Source organism: Chenopodium quinoa, unplaced genomic scaffold, assembly GCF_001683475.1.
Source record: "Chenopodium quinoa cultivar QQ74 unplaced genomic scaffold, ASM168347v1, whole genome shotgun sequence".
Lineage (NCBI taxonomy): Eukaryota > Viridiplantae > Streptophyta > Magnoliopsida > Caryophyllales > Amaranthaceae > Chenopodium > Chenopodium quinoa.
Window position 1 is genome coordinate 538,202 of NW_018745687.1, and position 17,058 is coordinate 555,259.

A 17,058-nucleotide genomic window follows, 5' to 3' on the forward strand; every position below is an offset into this window, starting at 1 on the left:
ATATCATCTAAGATTAAATGAAAGTTACTCCCCCCCCCCCCCTTTCTTATGGCTTTACAACATTGATCAATCTAAGACAATCACTTTCTATCACTAGCCTCTGAAACCCGTACTCTACAGCATGCTGAATCCCAATTAACAGAGCCATAGCTTCATCTATGTGTGGCTGACATCTGTTCGCTGTCCTCCAAGCCATCGCCCATAGGGTAGCCCCATCAGAGTTCCTGACGACAGCTCCCACAGAGGAGCCTATCCCCTCTATCACCCCCCATCAACATTGAGCTTTAGCACAGCACCCTCGGGGGGTTATCATCTCACACGAGCTGAGGCACTCACTCTTGGACCCTCCTCTTCACAAGGCAGATCCTTCATGAGTTTCCACACATATTCCATTGAAGTCTTTGACGAGCGGAATACTAGGTCGTTATCTAATCCTCCCTAAGTCAAACTAAATTTATAAACACTTAAAAAACCTAAATACAAGTATAAAGGCAAGTCAAGGGTTGAACCCAAAGGAACGGTAATGTTCAAGCACTCTCAATTATGCGCCTAAGCTAGGTCAAAATCGAAAGAAAGAGGTAGCACTAACAACTAACAAAACAAGCAACCAAACAAATAAAACACTAGGAACGGGGATCAACAAGTAATCATGTCAACTGCAACAACTTTGGAAGATCATGCCAATCAAAGGTTGTGAAGACTAATGATAAGAGCAATCAATTGGAATCAAAGAGATATCTCCTAATTGTTAAGCTAGGGTTCACTATGAATAACTAACTAAGAGAATCACAATCCAAACCAATCAGTAATTGCAATTCAATTCTTAAATCAATTGGTAGTGTCATTACCAATTACAATGCAATCTAGCATAATTCTCAAGGCCTAATCGAATTACACACATGCAAACCTTCATTAATCACTTTAATCTCAACAATCAATCAACACAATTCCCAAATTAATCACAATCAATCAATCATACAAGTTTCACCCAATTCCTAGTCAAACAACTATTCAAGAATCATCATCTATCAACTAACAACTAAGGAAATCAAGAATCAACAATATACCAAGAACAACTACATTAATCAAGCATCAAATATCAAAATCAAATCAAACAAACATAAAATTAAACAAAGCAATTAGGTGAGATAGGGTGAGAAAGGCTCATTGATTGATTAAGATGATCTTCAATACAACTGCCATCATTGAATTTTCAACCTCTCAAACCACCATTGAAATTCCTCACTTTATCTCTCTAAAACTACTCCTAAACAAGAGAGAAGAACTTCTAATATAACCTAATCCTCCTTAGAGGAGAGAGAAAACTATTTTAAACTAAAGAATTACTTGAATGAAGACTAAAGAAAGTCGTACAATATATAAACAAATGGAGAAAATAAACAAAATTGCAAATAAAACCCAGAAAGTCGCGTCCGCGGAGGAGAAAAGCTGGAATAGAGCAGCCCGCGGGGTGCTCGCGGTCAGACCGCGGCTACAAACTGCCTGAAAATGGTGGTTTCGGTGCAGCCACCACGCGCCCGCGCTGGCAGACTCCGCGCCTGCGGCTGCTAGGCTAGGCTGCTGCGTTGTGTGGTGTATGGCTGCTGCGGGGAAGCGGCCTTGGTGCTCAGGGCTGCTGCCTTGATGCTCATACTTGCGATGTTTGGCTACGCTTGCTTGGTTAGGCTTGACTTGCATGGTTGGCTTCAACTTTCGAACTTGGCTCCGTTAACTTCCTTGAATGCGCTTGAGCTCCCTCGTTGATGATTAAATCTCGGAGAACTCGACACACCTACAAAACAAGTCAAATAAACGGAGAAGCGAGAAAAATAGCCAAGAAATGAATAAAATAATAAGAAAACCAATAAAAGCACGCATTTCTCTAAACTTACACGTTAACACTCAAATCAAGCATTATTTCCTAAAAACATGACTTAAAAGACTAAAATTAAGCACAAAAATACGAAGAAAACCTACCCTAGTAGTGCCATAAATGGCAAGCATCAAATTCCCCGAAGCTAAACTTTAATTTTCCTCGTCCTCGAGCAAAACAAAATCCATCCCAAGGGAAAAATGATGAAATTATTCAAGCAAAGAAGGAAACAAGAAAACTAGAGAGGATGAGGATAAGCACTAACTCACTTTTGTAGGAATCACGGTCAATTTTAGCAACGAAAGAAAAGCCATTTAAACCCCTAGATCGCCCTAGAGGACGAGTGATGCTCTCATAAAGGTTTCCTAAGATATTAACCTATAACTCTAGTAATAATACAAACAAGGCAAAGCATGAAAAAGAAACCAAAATATAAGAAAAGCAAACAAATGTTCATGAAAGGACTTTTCCAAATGTACAAGCACAAGTGAATGCAAATCTTTTTAAACAAGTAAGGGAGTCCACGTTCTAAGATATATAAGGTTGATTGAAACATAGGACATGCTAAGAATAGAGAACTAAAGAAACGCAATTCACTTTCATCTCAAAACATTTTAGCACATTCTCCCAATTAGCTTCAAATCTACTTTTAGTGAGCGTCTGTATAGTTCCTCGAAGGAACTGAAAAACAAATAGATTTGTTGTTTTTCGACATCTTGACTTTTCATCCCCTTTTCTTAGGCTTTAACTCATAATACCCTCCCCCGATATGTGACTCAACCTCTAGGTCAAAAGGGCTTTCCTAAAGGTTGTAACGTAAGGGCAAAAGGGTGGGGGTAGGCTTAAAATTTAGAATTTGGTGGTATTCCTAATTAGTGAAGCAAAAGGGTGATCAAACCTTCTCCTCATAACCAAGTAATCACCAAAAAAAAAAAAAAAAAACTAACACCTTGTAGGCGTCATTCGAAGTGCGCCTACGTTAAAGCATGTTATGATTATGCTTGACACTTATAGGAAGTGGGAATTGACATAATACGATTAGGGACAAGGAAAGTAGGGAGCCGCCAACAAGTTTTAAGGAACTTGTAAACAGTTCACGGATCATTTAAGGCAACCATGATAAAGGGACAATGAAAGGCAACAAAGATTGACCCGTGAAGGTTACACCCCATTCATAATCCATGAGATTACTAACTCTATATGGTTTGGAACCATGAAAGGGGGATCGGGGATGATGGTACGAAGTGAGTCATAGAGTCACATTCACCCGTATTGGCCTCTACTCGATTCTTATAGTAAAAAGTTATTCCTGCGATCTCAAAGGCATGCAAACAAAATATTCAATTCGCTCCAACCTATTATTATACTAAATTGGTTGAATATTAATGCAACATATAATTCTAAAACATTAGTGATCACTTGATTTAATAACAAGATTAAAAAGGAACCTAATCCGGTCTTCCAAATTATTTTATTAGGCGTGATTTTAAATTACATATTCCCTTTAAACATGCAATATGGTGTTCAATAAATAATAATAGAATAAACTTTAATATTGGAAGCAATTCAAAAATATTAGCGTTAGTCAAATAAAATATAAATAAACATAATCATGATACTAGCAATATTAAAATAAAATAAGAGTAATTAAATTAATTAATTACTCACATTCCGCGGGTTCCTTAAAATTGATACATCATGAAAATTAAATTAAATAAAAAGTAGAGTTGATTTAGTCCAAACCCTCAGTCAATTATACCTTTCACGCCTTGGTTTAAGGACGGAACCTTGGGTGTCGTATGGACTCCTTTGAGTGTTTGACATGATAAAGTTGTATCACCAAATCAAAAGTAATTCCTAAATCCTCTAACTAATGTAGATAGGGAAGTAGGGTCGAATTCACAGGAAACTGGTCTTTCTTTTCCTAATTAATTAAAACAATCTAAATAATAAGGTAACCAATATATTGTAATAAAAGGAATACTAAACTACTAAGAGTAAAAGTAGGGAAGAATAAAAATATAGGAAATCAATGAATAAAAGATCTAGGGCATAGGTTCACCAATAAATAACATCCCAGGTGTAGACACCTAAAAATGTATCCCCAAAACCAAACCCGATGATGAACAACCTTTCATCGTCATTATTGGTCGGGTTGAGTATTTAATCTTGAAGTGCTTAAATCCATATTTCCATTTCATAAACCACCCAACTTCTAGCCCATTTTCCCAAACCATAACTTATTTTCTTCTTTTCGTGCCTTTAAACCCAAAATAATTCATTTCGTGTCCTTTAAAATCATTCATTTCATTTCCTTTTTATAAAAATGTAAAATTCAGTTTATTTTTGTCCATAATCTAGGTCCAATGATTAAATATTTGGATGGGGATTTAAAATTTCTTTCCAAAGATATATTATAAGCCCAAATCCGAGTTGTAACGAATAAGTTATGGTCAAAATATTAAACTGAGCCCAAACCGAACCTAAGCCCACCTTACCTACAACCCAATGATCATGTGGAGGATCCAAATTATTTAATCCCATTCCTAAACCAATTAGGATTAATTATAAACTTCTATAAGTTTCTAAAAGATCCTAATTATCCTTTTTGAAAAGATAAGATTAAAGAGTTTGAAATTAAATAAAACTCTTTTTTTAAAGTCCTATTTCTATCCGAATTGAAAGACGTTCAAAGATAGACAGATATTATTTTTTTGCCTCATAGTTTTTATAAAACTTTTATATGGTTGGATAGCCCTGGAAATTATCTTTCCAATAATATTTTATAATATCAATTCCGAGCTATAACGGAAAAGATATGAATAAAATATCAAACTCTATCCAAAACTGTCACTGTCTCACTATTTCGGCCATATATTTTATTCTATAAAATATTTTAATCTGATTTTAATTGGGTTATAAAATAGACTTCAAGATCTTTCCAACTATATTTTATTTATCTTATTCCGATTTCTGGATCAAAAGATATGATAAAAACAAAAACCGCAAAAAAATGTTGTCTATCGCAAGAGTTTTATCCGATTCGAATTCTTATCTTGTCTTGATTCTTTGACCCTCTTTTTTTCCGTATAAATAGAGGTCAAATCTCGTCTTTTTCAATCATCAACAAGCTTGAACACAAAATAATTCTCTTCTCCTTCTTTAGCCTAAACATTAGCCTCCCTATTCTTTCATTCCTTCCTTAAGCACTCCAAGGAGTTCATACAATACCCAAAGTTCTATACTTTAACCAAGGCGTGAATGGTAGAATTAACTTAGGGTTTGGTCCAAATAAACTCTACCTTTAATTTAATGTAATTGTTTCAATTTGATTTATAATTTATTGAAGTTACTAACAGTTTATTCATGATGTAGCAATTCAAGGAAACGCGGAAAGTGAGTAACTAATCACTTAATTACTCTTTTTTTTATTCTTATTGCTAGTATCATGATTAGGGTTATTTTATATTTGATTTGACTAACGCTATTATTGTTAAATAGCTTCCAATATTAATGTTTATTCTATTATTGTTATGATCACCATATTGCATGTTTAAAGGGAATATGTAATTGAAAATCACGCCTAATAAGATAATTTGGACAACCGGTTTAGGTTCCTTTTTAATCTTGTTATATAATTCAAGTGATCACAAATATTTTAGAATTATATGTTGCATTAATATTAAACCAATTTAGCATAATAATAGATTGGAGGGAATTGAATATTTGTTTGCATGCCTTTGATATCGCAGGAATCACTTTTCACTATAAGAATCGAGTAGAGGCCAATACAGGCGAATGTGACTCCATGAATCACTTTGTACCATCATCCCCGATCCTCCTTTCGTGGTTTCGAACCATATGGAGTTAGTAATCTCATGGATTATGAATGGGGTGTAACCTTCACAGGTCAATCGTTGTTGCCTATCATTGTCCCTTAATCGCGATTGCCTTTTATGATCCGTGAACGGTTTACAAGTTCCTTAAAAACTTGTTGGCGGCTCCTTACTTTCCTTGTCCCTAATCGTATACGTCAAATCCCGCTTCCTATGAGTGTCAAGCATATTCACACATGCTTTAACGTAGGTGCACTTCGAGCGACGCCTACAATATGGCGACTCCACTGGGGAGGATTCTTGGTTATTTATCGATTTAAGTGATCGGTATTTAATTGAGATGAGTCATGAGACTTGAAAGATTCTTGAATTGTATTCCTGCGATTTAATTGGCATTTTCACATATGCATATGCATTTTAGCTTACCTATTTTTCCACAATAGTACGTGTTCTATGTATGTGGCTAGCCCGGGGGATTTAAGCTCTATCAACCCGAAAACGCTCATGGCAATAAGGGTTCATCCGAGTTTTTAAATCCACCCAAACCATGGAGTCGAGTTCGATTTCATCACGAACTCGCGGAGCCGCCCATTGGCATACACCCTCAAGGGAGGCTGCCTTGCTAACGTTCCAAACTCTTAACCATGGTACTCTTTGACACCCAAAAGCTTGACCATAGTCGAACATAGAACTTGACTTTAGGTTGCGAAGTTCATTGCATCATGCATGACGATATGCTTATATGTGCATTTTTTTATTGACTTTTTTAATTAGTTTTTTTCTCTTATCAAACTTTTTTTTTTTTTTTTATAATTAGAGTCGAGTCATTTTTTTTTTTTAAATTTTTGAGTCACCCGGATTTTTATTCCCGTATACTATACAAGAGTCAACTTGTTTTGGTCATAGCCGGAGTTCTAGAAAGAATTACGGGTTGTGCCACCTATGGATCTGTAGCCCCGAGTTTTATCTTTCATTTGAAATTAGTTTCGTCTCAATAAGAGTCACAGATCAAAAGTTATAACGGATATACTGCAGCCTATCCAGTTTAGGTGTATTTTTAGCGTCAACTTTCTTTCTTTTTTTTTTTTTAATTTTTTAATTTTTTTTGTATATCTTTTCTCGTCAAGCTAGTCTTAGCCAATTCCTTTAATCTGTGTCAACTCGAATAACATAGGATTATAGATTTTTATTTATTTATTTAATTTTTATATCCATGAGTCCTAACTCTTCTAGAATTCTAGTCCTCTTCCTAGTTTCTTGTGATTTTTTGTGCTAACCTTAACATGTGTTCTTTGTCTTTGATTGTGGTTGATCTTATTTATGACTAACGATTGCCAATGGATCGTTTTCACCTTGTAAATAGCATAAACATTAAAATTGGACAAAATTAATCAAGTTAGTTTGTCTTTTAGTCTTCTGTGCTATTTGGTCATTGGGTCCTTTGTTTTTATACCGTTTACATGTCTAGCCATGCGATCATACCATGAGTCTTAATAAACTCACCTAATCACACATGTTGAGTCATTGCACACACTTTGTCTTCGAGTAATGCACTACATTGTTATGATCGTATACTAGGACCATGCATGCATCGTTTTTCGTCGTAGTAGGAATGAGTGGAGTATTTCCCATCAGTTTTCAAAATTGTTTCATACACTCTTCCTTTCCAATCCAATTATTGAGTGAATGCATTAAGTCATTAAGTGAGTTCATCCTTACACAGTACTTGAGTCTAAAATCACTAGGCAATAGTTGGAAGAATAAGGGGAACGTCACTCCTTCCTTCTTTCCTTCCTATCAAAGCATCAACAACAATAAACTTTATTTCTCACCAGGCGGCAATAAGTTACTCATAAACAGCCATGAAGACAATGCACGATGCATGCTTCTCATCAAGATTTCATGTTTTCTTCTTCTTTTGTTTCAAACCCTTCCCCCTAAAAAGTCTAGCATAGGTTCTCCTTATCCATGTGTCTATGTGTCACATCTCTTACCTTCTTCATAAATGAGCATATCTTTCTTACATTCGATCATGTGATTAGCAAAAAAAAAAATCAATTACCGAACTAAACACAAGGTACACCAATGATTTGAGGCACCTTTGCAACCCTGTCATTCCCTGTTACCCGTTCAATCACATTCCATTTCTTCATCAACCACTTTGAGCCTCGTTTAACGTTTGGCCTTCATTTCTTAAACCCACATTCACTTAACCCTGGGATTGGAAGATGTGTAATTGTATAAAATTCAAAAAGCAAGTAAAAAAAAAAGTAGCATAGCAACAATAAAACAATGTCTAAAGGCAAGTGTTCCAATGTCTTTGATATGAACACGTCTCAAATTGCGTCTCTCATCGAGTGCTTGGTACCGTGCCTGAGAAACATGAATGCTAAGTGAGTGATGGACCGCATGATCTGAGATTGCCTACATTGATTAAAAAGAATAAAAAAAAGAAGGAAAGAAATTCATACAAAAAATAATAATAATCTTGCAAAATTCAAAATTTTCAAATTCACAATTACACATCTTGGGGATTCTCTTGGGTCTTGATCCTTGTACGCTTTTCTTCTTTAAACCATCAACTTAAACATATTACAACCCTTGAAAGACCTCTTTGAGGTGTACATACACTTGTGCAAAGTTCGGTTAGAGCTACGTTCGGCCTGATTCCTAACGGATACGTAGGCAACCTCACATTGAGGTGCAGCCACATTCATATTCATATCCATGCATGATCGAGTCAAAGAATATCCAATGCTTACCCTTAACCATCTAGAGCTAGACTTGGGGGCTTGAACCCACATCATTTAGCCTACCTAGCCTAAAGAGTCATCATCTTTGACTCTTCTCACATCTCTTTCCATCGCCATAACCCTTGCAGCCAGCCTTAGTATCACATTCACACACTTCACTCACACATCCATATCCATATCAATCATCCTTCCCTTTAAGAGCCCTTTATCGTGAAATCTTGTTTCAACACTGTGCATGTTTCATCATTTTTAAAGACAACATTCATTAAAAGAAACATTGTATACTTGCTTAGCTTCCTGACCCAAGCAATGTTCATTGTTTCATTCATCACATAATATGCTGAGCAACATTTATATATCAATGTTTTTAATCATACAAAGCATATCATTCTTAGCTCTTTGACCTAAGCAACGTTCATTAAGCAATAATCACTTCATCTATATACGTGCTTAGCTTCCTGAACTAAGTGACGTTCAAGATCGTTTCTTTACACCATATATGATGCTTGGCTCCATGACTTAAGTTCATTAATCTATCGTGTCACATGATGTAATTGTCCTTAGCTTCCTGGCCTAAGAATATGCATCATGCATACAATCCATGCGATTCATTTCGTCTTGCTCAACAAGGAAATTCAAAATTTCTTCTCTTTTTCATGTCTTTTCTTTTGGGGAAGTTCAAAAACTTTTTCAATTTTTTTTTTGGGAAGTTCAAAAACAAAACTTCATTTTTCACGTCTTTCTTTCTTGGGAGAAAGTCGGTACCCTCCACTCATGACAAAAATGACGGAAAATTTTTGCTTTTTCATTTTTAATTGCTTGTGTCAGTGCACTCACTCACTCAAGACACACACAATAACAAGTCATACACATGTCATGTCATGTCAAGTCAAACTTGGTCAAGTCAGTTGGTCAAGTCAATCATAGTCTGTACGAGTCCCTTGGCAAATTTTATTTTGCAGGTCTCAATTACACCCCACGTCCAGGGACAAGCGGACCATCTATAGCCCACGTCCGGGGATAAGAGGACCATCTATAGCCCACGTACGGGGACAAGCGGACTATCTACAGCCCACGTCCGGGGACAAGCAAACCATCTACAGCCTACGTACAGGGACAAACGAACCATTTATAGCCCACGTCCGGGGACAAGCGGACCATCTACAGCCCACGTCCGGGGACAAGCAGACCATCTACAGCCAACGTCCGGGGATAAGCGAACCATCTACAACCCACGTCCGGGGACAAGCGGCCCATCTACAGCCCACGTTCGGGGACAAGCGAACCAACTACAGCCCATGTCTAGGGACTAGCGGAGCATCTACAGCCCACGTTCGGGGACAATCGAACCACTATCATTTCATGACGCAAGGTTCCACGATACACAGAGACTTGCAATCTCATCATCTGTCGACTTTTATCAAGCATGGAAAGTACTATCCGATAGATTTCTTCAAGCATAGAAAAATGACAAATTCCTTTGTCGGCTTTCCTCAAGCATGGAAAGCATTATCAGTGGATTTCTTCAAGCATAGGAAAACGCCAAAATCATATGTCGACTTTCCTCAAGCATGAAAAGCATTATCGGTGGATTTCTTCAAGCATAGGAAAACGCCATTATTGGTCGGGTTAAGTATTTAATCTTGAAGTGCTTAAATCCATATTTCCATTTCATAAACCAACCCAACTTCTAGCCCATTTCCCCAAACCATAACTTATTCTCCTCTTTTCGTTCCTTTAAACCCAAAATAATTCATTTCGTGTCCTTTTTATACGTTTAATCCAGTTTATTTTGGTCCATAATCTAGGTCCAATTATTAAAAAGTTGGATGGGGCTTTTAAAGATCTTTCCAAAGATATATATATTATAAGCCCAAATCCGAGTTGTAACGAATAAGTTATGGCCAAAATATTAAACTGAGCCCAAACCGAACCTAAGCCCACCTTACCTACAACCCAATGATCATATGGAGGGTCCAAATTATTTAATCCCATTCCTAAACCAATTATGATTAATTAGAAACTTCTATAAGTTTCTAAAATATCCTAATTATCCTTTTTGAAAAGATAAGATTAAAGAGTTTGAAATTAAATAAAACTCTTTTTTTAAAGTCCTATTTCTATCTGAATTGAAAGACGTTCAAAGATAGACAGATATTATTTTTTTGCGTCATAGTTTTTATCCAAATTTTATATGGTTGGAAAGCCCTGGAAATTATCTTTCTAATAATATATTATAATATCAATTCCGAGCTATAACGAAAAAGATATGAATAAAATATAAAACTCTATTCAAAACTGACACCGTCTCACAATTTCGGCCATATCTTTTATTCTATAAAATATTTTAATCTTATTTTAATTGGTTAGAAAATAGACTTTAAGATATTTCCAACTATATTTTATTTATCTTATTCCGATTTCTGTATTAAAAGATATGATAAAAACAAAAACCGTAAAAACTGCTGTTTGTCGCAAGAGTTTTATCCGATTCGAATTCTTATCTTTTCTTCATTCTTCGACCCTCTTTTTTCCTTAAAAATAGAGGTCAAATCTCCCCTTTTTCAATCATCAACAAGCTTGATCACAAAATAATTCTCTTCTCCCTCTTTAGCCTAAACACTAGCCTCCCTATTCTTTCATTCCTTCCTTAAGCACTCCAAGGAGTTCGTACAATACCAAAAGTTCTATACTTTAACCAAGGCGTGAAAGGTAGAATTAACTTAGGGTTTGGGCCAAATTAACTCTACCTTTAATTTAATTTAATTTTTTCAATTTAATTTATATTATTATTGAAGTTACTAACAGTTTATTCATGATGTAGCAATTCAAGGAAACGCGGAAAGTGAGTAACTAATCACTTAATTACTCTTATTTTTATTCTTATTGCTAGTATCATGATTAGGGTTATTTTATATTTTATTTGACTAACGCTATTATTGTTAAATTTCTTCCAACATTAATGTTTATTCTATTATTGTTATGATCACCATATTGCATGTTTGAAGGGAATATGTAATTGAAAATCACGCCTAATAAGATAATTTGGACAACCGGTTTAGGTTCCGTTTTAATCTTGTTATTTAATTCAAGTGATCACAAATATTTTAGAATTATATGTTGCATTAATATTAAACCAATTTAGCATAATAATAGATTGGAGCGAATTGAATATTTGTTTGCATGACTTTGAGATCGCAGGAATCACTTTTCACTATAAGAATCGAGTAGAGGCCAACACGGGCGAATGTGATTCCATGACTCACTTCGTACCATCATCCCCGATCCTCCTTTCGTGGTTCCGAACCATATGGAGTTAGTAATCTCATGGATTATGAATGGGGTGTGACCTTCACAGGTTAATCGTTGTTGCCTATCGTTGTCTCTTAATTGTGGTTGCCTTTTATGAACCGTGAACGGTTTACAAGTTCCTTAAAAACTAGTTGGCGGCTCCCTACTTTCCTTGTCCCTAATCATATACGTTAATTTCCGCTTCCTATGAGTGCTAAGAATATTCACACATGCTTTAACGTAGGCGCACTTCGAGCGACGCCTACACCAGGTTAAAGCATAATAATCAAACATCAATGCATCAATTAATCAGATCATAAAGGGCTTTCGCTACGTATTACAATCACAGAATTAACCTACCGGTATTAAATCTCATCTCTCGAATCTCGACTTAACCATTTATAAATTAACCTGTCTATTGAAATTAGACCTAAACGTCAATTCTCATCTCTTGAATCTCGAATCAATATTGTCAAACTCATGCATAAAAGATCAGGCCTAATCTTGTCACAAAGCATTAAATCAATCACTAGGAAAATAATTTAGTATTGACAATCAACAATAATAAGTCATCCCTTCATATTATTTATGGATCCCCACAAACCCTAGAAAATAAAACTACTCACACATAATTAAATCTAAACTAATCAAAGCAATAAAATAAGACATGATGAAAGAATTAAAATAAATAACTGAGATTAAAGTTGAAGAAATCATTACCAAAATAATCAGAATTAAGGAGTTGAATTAAGAACAAAGTTGTAGAGAGAGAAACTAATCTAAAATCTAAGTAGAGAGAGAAAATCTAAGAGAAGAATTAAGGAAGAGTAAAAAGAGAGTGCTAAACTTGCTTAACGGAAAAATATTTATGTTATACAAGAATCCTAAACTAAAACAAACTTAAACGACGCTAATCATCTCATAATGCTGACACGCGCCCGATCGGGCGAGGCATTGCCCGATCGGGCCGGCTTCTCACTCTCAGGTGCGTCTCTCGCGCCCGGTCGGGCGCGAGTTCGGGCACCAGCTTCTCTTCCCCGCCCGGCCGGGCGCGCCTTCGGGCGGGACCTCTAATGGCCGGGCGGCACACTTGGGCTACTCTTTGGACTTCGATTGGGCTCCAATTCTTCGGGCCAATTCGGATTTCCTTTTCGGGTCTTGAATACTCGGTCCCAATGCCCCGGTATCACATATACCAAGCCCTTAATCACCGGTTCGATGGCTCTAACCGGCCCTGGGCTATGAAGGATGGTCGTGCATCTCCAATGCTCGTAGATACTCCATAATATCTCGGGAAAATGCTCCAAAAGTGAAAATCCCTACAAAAATCAACCAAATCTACGAAAACAATAGAAAACACCAATTAGTAATAAAAGTGGCTCTAAAGAGCCAAAAACACTACTTATTATGACCAAGGGACGGGGGTAAAATACTATATAAAATGGACATATCAAACTCCCCCAAGCCAAACCTTTACTTGTCCCTAAGCAAAGATCTCATCAATGAATAAATAAATATGCTTTACCCCAAAAAGTAAAAATCAAGCACAAACAATTCAAGGTAAATCTAATAAACATGCTTCAACATCAACCAATCTCATCCATCCAATTACTCTTCCTTCCTAACAATTGTCAAACAGAGCAAACCACAAGAGCATATAGAATTCAAGACTAGTGCTCACACACTCAACTCTCATTTATGTGGCGAGTAAAAGATGTACTCGATCGCTCTTCAACCAACCCCTTTAATGTGAACAATGCCCTCCCAACTCACACTCTCGTGTGTTTAAAAAGATGTACACTCAACCTACTAGTCAACTCGAAATATGTCAAATCATAACTTGCATTGACAAACAACACTTTCACATTCATACAACTCTATACACACGGCCGGAAAGTCTTTTAAGCTTGTAATGTAAGGCTAGGGTAAAGGGTAGGAAATATTTGGGAAAATGTGATAGTAAAGCCATGCTTAAGGGAGCCGAATCCTAATAAAACCAAGGTAAAAAATAAATAATGACCAACAAATCTCCAACATACTCAACTCCACCAAAAATTCACCAAATACAACTCCAAACATAAACAACAATCCCAACACTTACAGATTTCACTCATAAAGATATAATAATGAAGAACTAGAGGGAATAAACAAACTTTATTTCCCAAACTTGAATTTTTTCATTGAAACTCATCATATTTTCTTTTTTTTTTTTATCAACCTCCAACTAGAACATTTGAACATTGAACAATTTTTTCCTTTTTGCTCTTTTATTTTTTTATTTTTTTTTTATTTTTTTTATTGAAGTTCACTTCTTTTTTTTCACTTTTTTTTTTCTTGAACTTCTCTTTTTTTTTCATAGCATCATACTTTATTTTTTTCAAGAAGATTAAACTTTCAAACTCATCAAAAATAAACATGATCAATAACAAAATAACTTCTCAAAACCCACCCAAATTGTGCAAATAATAAGCACACTACAAACTCCCTAGCCTCACTCCCTAACAGCTCCCTCAAGCCAAGCTTGGGCTAGTAACCAATGGGGCAAAATAGGCTTGTAATGTGGCTAATAAACAATAAAAATTCAAGGCAACAACATGGGTAGCAAGAAGGGAACAAATGTACGTATCAAGAATCATCTGAAGGCTACCTAAAAGAATTGAACAAATGCCTTCGTCCTCCACAATGTGCATAATAATGAGTCATATAAATATTACTTATAGTTGCAAACCAATACTCAAATTCATTGACATACCAGGAACTATCACACATTCCTAACCAAATCAACTAGTCAAGCACTATATTCACATGAAGTTGGACAAAATTGACGCATGTTAGGACATCTAAGCAATCAAACTTCATATCACGATAAATAAATCCACAATGCTTATCATCATATACCAAGAATCAAATCAATATTTTCCGAGTATGGGGTACAGGGAAGCATGATTTATAATTCATTGTAACGTATTTTTGTATTTTTTTTTATTTTTCAATTTTTTTGTATTTTTCATATAAGAAAGCAATAAAACTAACCTAGAAAGCAATAAATCTAATCTAAGAAAACACACCAAAAATAAAAGAAAAGAGAAAAAGAAAGATACCAAACCCAAAATCTCCCCCAAGCCAGAATCAGACAATGTCCCCATTGGCTCGGGAACTAGCCCAGCATGGCTAGTCCTCATCATCCTTATCCATGGAGCCGAATCCTCCACCTCCGCTGCCACCTGCACCACCTTCACCAGAAGAGCTACCACCAAAATAATCAGCGTGAAAACTCCTCCCCCCCCCCCCCCCGCCGGCGGTCCCCCGAAAGGAATGTCCTGGCCATACCCATGGAAGACAGAATAGTCAGTATAAATACCATGGGCAATGGGATTCCTATCGTATCCCTGGGGTGGAGGCTAAAATCAGTGGATGATGTATCTACCTATGTTTAGTGTACCAAACCCATACACATAGTGTCCAATAACATCTAGTGCGTTGGTTTGGGCATTATATATGAGGCTCGTATCTACCAAGAAAACACAATAATGCAAAACTTTGCCAGATTTTTGGGATAGGGTGATGGATAGGTTTCGTACTAGCATGTTGGGGGTCGGGGGTCGGTAAACCAGTTAAAGCATGATAAATATCACCCATTTTATAATCAGCATGCCATTGATAAGGTAATTCAGAATTTAATTCAAATAATTTACAAAATTCAACATATGTCAAACTAATATTCCTATTGTTCAACCTAAGAAATAAGTTCGGTCCATTTCTACTATTTACAACTTTCAAAGAGGACAAAAATTCACACGTTAATTCACATTATGTAGGATAATGCATGTCAACGAATTTTCTCATTCCTATATCGTTCAAAAAACGTTTAACAAAATCATACAAACCATAAGATTCAAGGGTAGGGCGGTGTAACCACCGTGAAGGAATTACCTCCTGCCCAGCAAGGTGCTCCAGCCGTTCTTTTTGCTTCTTGCTAGAAATTCGAATTGTTGGCCAATAACGGAGTTGCAAATCCGGATCGTACTCCTCCCTTGAACTAGAACTCCTCCCAAAAATTGATCGGGCCCTCTTTGAAGCCATAATAGAGAAATGGGTATGAAATTATTTGATTGAAACTTGAAAATTTTAATGTAGGAATGTAGAGGATGAAGAAAGGATTAAGAATATGTAAAACTTATTGGATTTGGGTAAGAGATGGAGAGGGAAACTTAGAGAGAAGTTAGAGAAAAATGGAAGTTCGGTGAGAGAAAGTATGGAGGAAAGAGAAAGAAATGGGGAAAGGAAGAAGGAAGAAGAAGAAGAAGGACGGTGAGTGTTGTCGCGCCCGATCGGGCGGGCTGTCGCCCGGTCGAGCGATCTAACACTCTAATTTACGTTTCTTTCGCGCCCGATAGGGCGATCTGTTACCCCGATATTCTTCTACTCTCGCGCCCGGTTGGGCGTCCTTCGCCCGATAGGGCGATCTTAATTTCCGTATTTCGTCAAAACTCGCGCCTGATCAGGCGTCATTTGCCCGATCGGGCGAAAAATCATGAATTCGAACCCTTAGTCTCGTGCCCGATCGGGCGAGCTTCGCCTGGTCGGGCCCGAGACAACTTAGTACGGGAGTATTTTTCCTCTTTTCTTCAAATTTTAACCAATTCTTTTCCTTAAAACTGTACAAAAACTCAATAAACTCATTACACTCCCTCCTCTCTCCTGTCACAAGAAAAAGAAAGATAAACTAGTCTAAAAAGCAAGAAAATACGGGTTGCCTCCCGCAAAGCGCTGGTTTATCTAGGTCCCGCACGACCTTTTTACCAAGTATAAAAACTAGGACCCTTGGCCTAATGCTTGGTCTGGTGGTTTCTCACCCGGTCGAGCGATGTTTAGGCCACGACGCGGCTTCCTGACATACCCTGTGGGACGCCAATTCATCTTGTTTGGTGGATCCTCATTGACTTGGACTGGGGACTCTTTAATACTACACACTAGATACCCCTTTTCGATCGATGGTTGCTTCAAATTGTCACTAGATTTAGCAATTGCAACTTGATCTGGCGGAACACTTACTGTAGGCTCAATTTCCATAGCTTTATTGTTTAATTCCACCTTCTCATCTTCAAAGCCAATACCGACAGTGTAGAGGGCTCTTTCTATTGCATCAACTTCCTTTTGCCATTTGTCTATTTCATCTGTAGAAGATGCAACACAATATACCGCCTCCAAGGGATCTTTTACAAGAGCTTGGGGCTTGTTAGAATAATTATGAACCACATAAAAACACTAAAACACTTCTCCTCTGTCATGGGGCTTTTAGGGG